This window comes from Acanthopagrus latus, chromosome 7, assembly GCF_904848185.1.
Source record: "Acanthopagrus latus isolate v.2019 chromosome 7, fAcaLat1.1, whole genome shotgun sequence".
NCBI classification, from domain to species: Eukaryota; Metazoa; Chordata; class Actinopteri; order Spariformes; family Sparidae; genus Acanthopagrus; species Acanthopagrus latus.
The window spans coordinates 3,808,535-3,818,797 of NC_051045.1; the positions used below are offsets into that span (position 1 = coordinate 3,808,535).

Genomic DNA, 10,263 nt, shown 5'->3' on the forward strand with positions numbered 1-10,263 from the left:
TCTTGCATAGATCTTGTTTACTCTTGGCGACTAACTTCTAACCACGAGCACATGCTGCGATAATGCCGAGCGCCAAATAAATAAATAAACAAATAAACCCTGCTGGTGCGCGGCCACACACGTTTCGGCGAGGCCATTTTTAAATTTTTAACGCTGGAATGCTCACGTCTTTGCCACACGACACAGCTGTTCACGGTTGATGCCAGTTCGAAAGCTGCAGAAAGTAGAAGCAAGCAGCTTTCTAAAGACGCTACTTTGCATTTCTGAGCTTCAGTATGATGAGGCCAGGCAGTGTGTGTGTGCACGTCTGTCTGTCTGTCTGTCTGTCTGTCTGGCGGGCCGCTGCGCCAGGCTGGAGAGGGAGTCAGGAACAGTTCCACAGATCTAGGCATTAAACTAATGTGCAGGGATCAGGGGCCAGTGCCTCGCAAGCTGTCTCTTTGGCTGAAGGCTATAATACGAATGGGCAGTGAGCGAGCACTGGCGGCCGGCGATGGCACAGAAACCAAACACCTGCCTACGTCCTGTTCCAGGCCCCCCCGTAAACACAAATATTTCCATCTATCCTCTGGTTGTGATTAGCGTGATCAACAATGGACCCAGGTGATGAGATTAACGCCTGCGCCTCGCTGGCCAAGAGGGGGGCTGGTCGGGACCCACCTCGGGCCGGTGGCAGCCACGGGTGGGATCGTACAGGACAATAGCGAGACGCCATGATACTTCTGCTAACACATGGCGCTTGCTTGATAGATGTACACCTGTCACTATTTATCTCTGATTTAGCTTCTCGCCGGCCACAGCTGGTGAAACGTATAGTGTTTCGTGAGATGCTGAGCGATCGAGCCATCAGTCTCTAACCTGCTACTTATGAATATGAGAGGACCCACTAACCTGAAGAGTTTTCATTACAACAAAAACAGATTTATTTTTTTGAAAGATCTCCGTAATATGAACTAGATACTGTTTTATCAGCGAGAGTAACTGCCGCGGGAAGACTGAGACTTAATAACTCGATATGAAAGGAGCTTTATTTCTATTCCCGGTGATGAATTCCTCTTGACACGCTCGCTGGCAGAAGAAGTTTCCTAACCGTGCTCCGGAGTGAAGCCGCTTTCTTCCGTTCAAGCGGATGTTTTTTTTTTTACTTCCCACTCCCCGAGTCATCTTTACGTCTCTCTAATTTCATCTTGATCCGTCTCTGCCGTGACATCGCTGCAATGGGCAGAAGCAGCTGAAGAATGAAATAGGAGGAATGGATTTGTTGTCACAAAGCCATCAACTTTGAGCCCCTTGACACCGAGAGTAAGGTAAAGAAAATGAAACCCGCATCCCTCCGAGGCCTAAAGTATTGTGTCGTCTCAAAAGGATATGATGCCGGGATTGTTTTTTTATTATCAGCTGAGGTATCTGTGCAGTGGAGGGGTGATTAGGTTGCACTTATATCGTGGTGAGGTCTGCTGGTAAGATTTTTTACCTTGAAATAGTAACTTCCTGTCTACTTCCTTCCTAAGCTCTCTCCCGTTGCAGATGTCACCGGGTTCATTCTCGACGCTGTGGCTCGTAAGAGACTTACACGCTCTCCTTGTCTGGCATTAGCAATTACCGCCGTCTCGGAAAGGTCAGGAGATGTTTTTAAAATGCGACCCAGGCCTTTGCCTGACTGCTCCACTGAAATGTTGTCATACATTTATTGGGTATCAAATAAGGCTTCCACAACTCGTATCGAGTAGAAAGCCTTGACATTCTGACATTTTCCTACCAAGGTGAGAGCCTGTCAGAGGACTGTCTCTCTCCGCCCGTTGTCTCTCCAGTCTAATCCTTGGTGTTTGACTTGTTTTTTTTTTTTTTTTTAATTTAAAATGAGTCTGCATGTGAAGTGTATAAATTTTAGGTTATTCAAAAGATTCAAAGGGCTGTTTACACAAATTTACATGCGTCCTCGGGGGATGCAAACACAAGTGGAGCGCTTTAAAAAACACGTCTATACATCCACTGAGAGCCACTTCGGTGGTCCGGGACACATTTCGACCACGTGTATTTTGCAGCTAATGCTTCTTGATGCGTCGCTGACAAGCATGTCAGCAACGCAGGACGTGATTCTTGTTAGAGTGACAGGATGCCAACTGACTTCCTCTGTGAGACAAGCAGATTGGATTACACACTGTGTGATTTCCATTTGGTTCACTGTGATGCAAATTTCGTTGTTTCTGGCTCTCTTACCTGCTGTGGTAAGCAGCAGATGTTTGTGAACACACGGCCTCTTTCAGCTGGATTCATTGTTAACTAGTTGCCACAGTGTCTCCAGACTGCAGACTTTGGGAGTTGTTGAGTGAGGAGAAACTTAGGGAACATTTTACGTGACAGCTACAACTTTTAAATAGTTTGTGCCACTGTCACGATGCCCGTCAACATGCTTGCATCCTGACTTGCTGTTACAGCAGTACTTCATGAGACCACACCCTTCTGTGGTAGTTCCCCCTCCATGAGGCGTCTCCATGACCTTTTCTTCCGGCCTCTTGCCTGACGCGGCCAATCCTCGATCTCAGCCCCCATTTTGAGCTCAGCTGCACACCTGAACAGTTTCATGACAGTATCCAGCATGGCCAGCAAGTCAACTCCTACGTCATTAAATAACACTCAATCACGACAAAGGTTATCTCATGACATCTTTCAGTTAGAGCAGGTTTTAAGGAAACATCCTCATTAGGTAATGAGGAGGTAAAGAAGCATCTTCGTGAGGTAACAAGGAGTTAAAGAAGTGTCCTTTTGAGGTAACAAGGATGTAAAGAAACGTCCTCCTGAGGTAAACAGGATGTAGAGAAATGTCCTCAATAGGTAACGAGGAGTCAAAAAAGTGTCCTACTGAGGTAACTAGGAGGTAAGGAAGCATCCTTGTGAGGTAACAAGGATTTAAAGAAGCGTCCTTGTGAGGTAACGAGGAGTGAAAGAAGCGTCCTTGTGAGATAACGAGGAGTGAAAGAAACATCTTCTATTGGAAACCAGGAGGTAAAGAAGCATCCTTGTGAGGTAATGAGGAGGTAAAGAAGCGACCTTGTGGGGTAACAAGGAGGTAAAGAGGCGTCCTTGTGAGGTAATGAGGAGATAAAGAAGCAGTCCAAGTGAGGTGACAAGGAAATACTTAATAAGGACCCTTCTAAATCCCACCTTTTTACCTAACTAGGAGACTTCTCTGCCTCTCAGGAGGATACTAGAGAGCATCTTCTCTTCTCTTGACAAAGTTACTTCTCGTCATTTCCTAACAAGGAAGCTAAAGGAAGCTTCATCAGTTAAATTCTAAAATTCTACAAAGTACGCAAAGCCACCTCTGTGTTAGTTCCCACGACAGCAGGTGTGCACCTGGACATTATTTTAGCATTCTGATGTACTCACACAGTGAAAACATCATTAGCTGATGCTGTCGGGGACGGTAACAAGAACATTATGTGATGACTGGAACATAAAGACAAGAGCAAGATGAAAAACTCCGATTTTTTTTTTTTTTAAAAATGTTGATTCAGCTCCTGTTTGTATCAAACACTCCATTTATTATTCTTTAATTTCCTGTAATTGGCGACAGATTTAATAGATATGGACCTGACTGACTGACTGTTAGAGATAATCACACAGACCTTGAGGGACAATAACATTTTCAGCAAGCTGGAAAATTAATTCCCATGTTCACAGGATGTTTAATTTACTTTAAGGTTGATAACAGGATCGTCAAATATGTGCAGTAAGCACTTCAAGTCTGATAATTGGTCATTTCTGTGTGGATTATATACTCACAGCATACAGAATATAAGACACATGCATACAAATGAACACACGTGTATTTCAGGTAACATATATTTTTAGATAACCTTCGACATTCTTATCCAAACTCTTAATTGCTCTTAGTTTTCATCCCGCTCGTTAAGCCGAGCCGGAGCTGTACGACGTGGGCTTTTTTCAGCGGAGGGATAAGGTTCACCCACTCTCCTCCATTTTGATTGTAATGGTAAAATGTGGGCTCTAATGTGAGCCTAATTCACTTCACCCCTCAGCAGTTTGGGCTTTGCCTCATCCATCTCACTTAGAAACTGCACAGCTAGCCAGATCCCCACTGTATAAAGACATCAGCTTTATTACACAGCCTAACACAAGGATGCTAAATTATTTATCTTATTTAGCCGCGGTATAGCAAATAACAGAGTGGTGAGATTCTAGTTATAGTCTGTCCTGTTCACTTTTTCAGCTGTGCTGGATTGTGAGTGGAGGTGCGTGAATAATAAAGATAAATAGGCACCTTTTTTTTTTTTTTAAAGGTCACATCTGTATACGTCCGTAAAAACACAACATAAAACACGTAAAAACACAACGCTAACTGTAATTCAGCCGTCACGCTTTCGTTAATCTGTTGTTTCTTTTAATCACATTGACTAGATTGAATACTGCCTCATGTATAGGAAAATGCATGCTGGGATATAGATTTGCTCCAAGCCAAATGAAACACAAGATGGATCAGGGGGTCCTCTGAATACATTTTCTGTCAGAAACATGTGAAAGGTGCATGGTAGCAGAGCCCTGAAGCTGCAGCTCGTGGTTGCAGCTTTACATGCAATATGTGTTTATCACATGTTGTTCGCTCCTTATAGCGAAGCCAAGTCCCGATCCTTCTGGTGTGCCACATGGAAGCCTATTTCAATCAACGATGAGAGACAACATACATGTTTGATGCCGTTTTGAACTGTGCCATGAATCACACATGTGATGTTTTCCAATTTAAAAGATCATTTTGAAGCCAGGAAAGACGCAGTTTGTTGCGAAGAGATCAAAATATCCTTGGTGAACTGCAGCATCTCACTTAAGTTGCTGTGTCTCTATTCAGTGTCTGCAGCCTTTGGAGGAGCATTTGAAGACCAATTATAACACGACGCCGCGTGAAGACTCCTCTAAGTGCGCCCCACAAATGTGTCCTTTTTTTCCCTGTTTTTGGAGGATGTACCACTACGATCCTTCGCGGCCTCACACATCCCAAAATTCTTTACGTGCCCGAAGAAGAAGAAACAAAGAGGGAAAATGGTGACATTGCGTGGCATAGATTGTCACTTTCACGGGCCTGGGTGGCAGAAATCGTGATGTAAGGGTAAAACGTCTGGTGAGGCAATCAGGAAAGGCTCCAAAGGCTAGACCGTCCCATTTAACAACAGCTGACGTGGTTCACAAGGCCTCTCTGAAGGACTTGCCTTCGAAGACCACAAAGGCCGGGTCCTTCAGAGGATGCAGACCTTGAATTGAGACACAGCAAGTATATTTCACCAGCGACAACATGGCCGTCTCTGTCATGATCCTGGTTTTTGTTGCGCTCTTATTTCCTGTTTTATTTTGAAATTGTGCCAGCATGTGTCGCTTTCCAGTCCTTCCCTCTGTGTGGTTTTCCCTCCTTCCAGTGTTTTTCCGTTTCCTTTCCACCTGTACCTCATCCCCTCGTTAGTGTGTGTGTGGATAAAGTGTTTGTTCTCTGTCTTGTTTTTGTCAGTTCGTCCTGTGTTTCTCACCTGTATTATTGCCTGAGGCTGTTCCTGTGTCATCCAGTGTCGCCCTGTGATATGTTTTTTCTGTTTTTTGTTCCCTGGATTTATGTTTTATGCTTTATTCCTCTTGTTTGTTCTGGGTTGCAAGTTGCCTCTCTTGGCTGATATTTTGTTTTAGCGCTTGTGTTTCAGCTTTTGTCAAATGATGTTTACTTTTTGTTCCCAAGTTTTCTGCTTTTGGGTCCTCTTCAAACCTTAACAGTCTCCTCAGCACAGAAGTATAAACTTACCATATTGCCAGCCACAGTTTTGCAAAGTTAGAAAGTGTTGTGAGCAAGCCAACACACAGGACTCTAAGAGGTTTTAGGGAGCGATAACGTGATGACGTCACTGACGCAACTTTTGGGTGTGTAGCCTTTGTGATTATTTGATTTGACCATCATATACTTGAGTAGTTTCATGACAAATTCAACTTTTTTAAAGTTGAAAAATGATCTTATAAATTGACAAAACATGTCACAGTTTGAACAGGGTAAAAAATGATTTGTCTCGTGCCTTTCACTACTATAACCAGGCCCCTGAAAGGAGATCGGACTTTTGTCTTGCTCTTACTTAAAGTGTCCACTGCAGACAGTCCACATTATACATTTTAAAAGTTGACTTAACTTAAAAAAAAAAAAAAAAAAAAAAAGCCAGGAAACTGAACTCCAGAGTTACCATGGTAACCTGCATAAAAAAATCAGGTCACTAACCCTATATACGTACACTCTCGGTGCACCTCCTGTACTGTAGGGGGCAGTGTACCCCCCGTGAGTGTTGTTCCCTGTGAGCCTAAGTCAGGTATCCCATGAAGAAGTACGCACCTGTGCGCGAGGCAATTTCCTCTCTAAAAACACGAAGCACCGGCAGCAGACAGCCCATAAACAGATACAGATGTCCGCAGGCAGACCCGGCAGGCACAGACAGGTCCGGTTTCATACCGATGGGCTGTGAGCCGAGGAAGATAACCGCCTTGGAGGAGAGTTTATGTTTGATGAGCCTCTGGTGAGTTAGCAGGCGGTTAGCCGGCTGTTCGCTAGCTGCTCTGAAGGAGAGAAAATGCATACATTGTGCTATTAACTTGGTTTAAGTTTGTCTACGTTACTTAATAGATGTCATAATATGGTTTCCAATGTTTTCCCACATCTTTTGTTCACTTTACAGTGTAGTTCATAGCTTTTGAAAAGATTGCTAGCATGTTGCTAATGCTAATCGCGACCGCGATATGCTAATCGCTAGGCCGGGCTGCTAATTGCTCTATTGTTGTGATGCTTAGCTCATGCTAATCGCGACCGCGATATGCTAATCGCTAGTCCGAGTTGCTAATTGCTTTATTGTTGTGGCGCTTATCTCATGCTAATCGCTAAGCTAAAGCTAAGTTACACGTTTCACAATGAGAAGATGCTTTTCATTTATTTTGTTGCGCCAGTTAAGTGACTCATTTTGTGGGTAACAGTGCCGTTAAGGTGTGATATATTTCGTGTTCGCTTGAGAAATTGCACTATTATGTTTAAAAAATAGCTAAAAATTGATGATGTGAATCAAATAGAGGTTAAAAAGGATGCATCAAATATGTGTCTGTTAAAAAGTATACTGTTTATGGGAATTCATGGCTGATTGGTTACATTTATGGTTAAAAGTAATTCATGATAATTAGTTTTAGTGTGTGTATATGCATTTCCTTAATGTTTGGTAATACATTTCATGCCTAAAACTGAGAAAATGTTGAGATCTCATGAGTAACTGAGACAGAATCGGATGAAGATCCTTACAACTTTGCACTTTTTGTGTAGGTTGTTTTTTCTTTTGCTAGCCTGATCAACTGTCGAGAGAGAGAGAGAGACGATTAAGATGGTGAGCCCAGTCCAGCGACTCCGAGAGAGAGAGAGAGTTGGAGATGTGGTGTGGCCAGCTGCAGAACCTACCTCGAAGACTCCAGATCATCTGAATCACACATTCTGAGAGCAGATAAGACACACACTCCTCACCTACCAGAGTAGTAGTAGTAGTAGTAGTAGTAGTAGTAGTAGTAGTAGAGATTGAGGATGAAGTAACGGAATGGACCTTGATACAGAACACACACACTTTGGGATTCCCTTTGCCAAAATTGAACTTTGTTGAGTCGGAGAGCGCAGCTCGAATGGACTTTCATTTTAATTTTTTAAATCATTTTTTGTGACGCCTTATTTTTGTAAATGAAAGCACAGCTGAGCTGTTAATATTGTTATTTATTGTACAGTGATATTAAAGTGTCACCCGTTCAAAGTAACCAACACCCACTCCTTTTTGTGAGAAACTCCCTGGTGCAACTCCTATCGGGCCTAGAGTGATGTGATGTCTCCTGAACCTTAAAGTCAGGACCAAAGGTGCTACACCATGTAGACACATAAATTATACATCTACTGTACTTGGTAATCGTGAGGTAATTGTTTTGCTTGATTAAAAAAGAACAGTCACCTTGTTAGATTTTGAGTATTTGGTTTGTTCACGTCTACTGAACAAAATGGAGGACTCACTCCAATATGAAAGGGTCATTCTAAGACAATAAAAAACACAACAATTCTTACTTTCATGTTTATGAATTTACAGATTATACATTTCCCATTAAATCCTGCACACTAGACCTTAAAACTTTTGTGTCTTCTCTAAAACATTTGAAATCTTCTTACAAGTTTGACTCAAGAAAGCCTTTTTTTCCGCCCGTAGTGGATACACTAATTGTAAAGTAGGACAGAGATTTGTGGCTGGGTATGCAGAAAAAAGCCACAAGTGTATGGATTGGTTGGATCTTTATCATCTGGTCTGTGTCTTTGGCTTTGTGTTCAGAGTCTCCAGTTCCAGCTGCTTTCTGCCAGGAAAAGATAAGGGCACAAGAACAATGGGAGAGCCAAGGTGCATCATTTGTTTGGATGATAAATTATGGATAGCATTTCTGATAGGAGACCATGGCCTTTACCTGAGCATGACGCCCCCTACGCTCCTACACTGCCATATTCCTCCTCCAGAATAACCACAATACTAATAAATAATGATAAGAGGGCCCACTGTTGGTGGTCCAAGGTATGAGGAAGGAAACAAAACTCTATTCATTTTACGCAGCAGTGCACAACAGGAAAAGTCAGTTCTGCTTATTTTCATAATTCAGAGTCTACCTTTCAGCCTTTGTTATGCATCCAGGGCTTAGGTAGGAATGTGGATGAATCAGATTTGTTTCTCAAACTTGAACACCGGCTGTCAGCACTTCATAGCATTTTTGTGTCCAGACATCACAAACATATCTACATGGTAGCAGCGGTAACGATGTAGGAATCAGTAATTACGTACACCTGTAACACAGCTTTTTAATGCAGAATAAGCGATGCAAATCAATCATCCCATCCTGCGAATAATTGAGCTGTCTTTTCATGGTGCAGACCTCCTCAATCGCAGCAGACCGCTCCGCCTTTAGTAGCAGCATGGTTGTTGCTCAGGAGCTTTAATGCACTTCGTCTCTCTGGATTTGAAATTTTCACGATAATTGTCCCTTTAAATTCTCAGTTAAGTCTCGGCCACTTCTGGTTTCTTCTTCTTCTTCTCCTTCTCCTTCTCCTTCTCCTTCTTCATTAAAAAAGTTGATTTATCCTCACTCCTGTTTATCAACCTGACTGCAGCAAAGATCCGTGGACATTACCTTCACTGTCTAGAGTTTATGTTCTGTAATTTTGACTACTGAATGAATTGTACTTTACCTCAAATTACTGAGAGGGTGATGAGTTTAGTGAAATTTGACCCTAAATCAAACACACAGACATCCACGTCCTCGATGGGTCCCATTACTCTGTAGTTTGTGGCAAATGTACAGTGGCGAATAAATACGACACACATGATCCCACAATTCAACTCGATAGAGGTGAAGACACCTTTTGACACAACCACCACAGCTGAGAAAAAAAAAAAATCTATCTGATTCGACTCAGGCTCAAATGTTTGCAGACGATGTAATGTTAAACATTTTTACTTCACGTTGAGTTAAAAGTCATTCGTCGATGGGTGACCAATAAAACAAGCTGTTACCTTTGAATAAACATTTCAGAAGGTAAGTTCAGAACTCAACAAAATCATTTAGCAAACACATAGTTGATTTTAGACATTTTAAGGCAGAAAGTTTACATAGTATACTGTATGTATAAAAGCCAATCTAAGTAGGCATTTCTTGTGATCACACAAAAAAATACACAAACTCACTCCCCGATCCAAGCTTATATCTGAGCGTTTGAAATTGCACAAGGAATGGGTTTAGAAATAGGTTATAAAATAAATAAATGTTTAAATGGCAATCATGAGTGGCTTCTGTTTGCACAGGGTTATGAATCATATGCTGTTGAAAAGGTTGCTCACTGAGAATGATGCACAGAGCGGTGCGTCAGCAGGAACTCATAAAAGCATTTGGTACAATATTACCTTGAATGTATATGTGTTTACGACTTGGAGAGAAAGTTAAATTCATTGTTTGATAAAGACAATGTCAAGGATATCTTCACAATCCTAACATCTGACAAGATGGTGACAAAACTGTACAAAATACAAAAAAATATGTAAGGAATAAGTCTAGATTATGCATTTTTATGAGGGATGACACACAAAACTGAGTTACACTCCCTTTAAAGGGCAACATGTCGTGAAGGCAAACAACAGAAATTGGCCACTGACAGGAAGCACAGCCACCGGGAAA

At 42.2% G+C, this 10,263-nt stretch overlaps 1 long non-coding RNA gene across 1 annotated transcript; it reads left to right on the top strand.

Annotated features, from left to right (window-relative positions):
* The first annotated feature begins 6,256 nt into the window (after nt 1–6,256).
* Nucleotides 6,257–8,114, top strand: LOC119022731. Its single transcript, XR_005076058.1, has 2 exons — nt 6,257–6,557; nt 7,346–8,114. It is a non-coding gene; the product is annotated as an uncharacterized LOC119022731 (long non-coding RNA).
* The last annotated feature ends 2,149 nt before the right edge of the window (nt 8,115–10,263 follow it).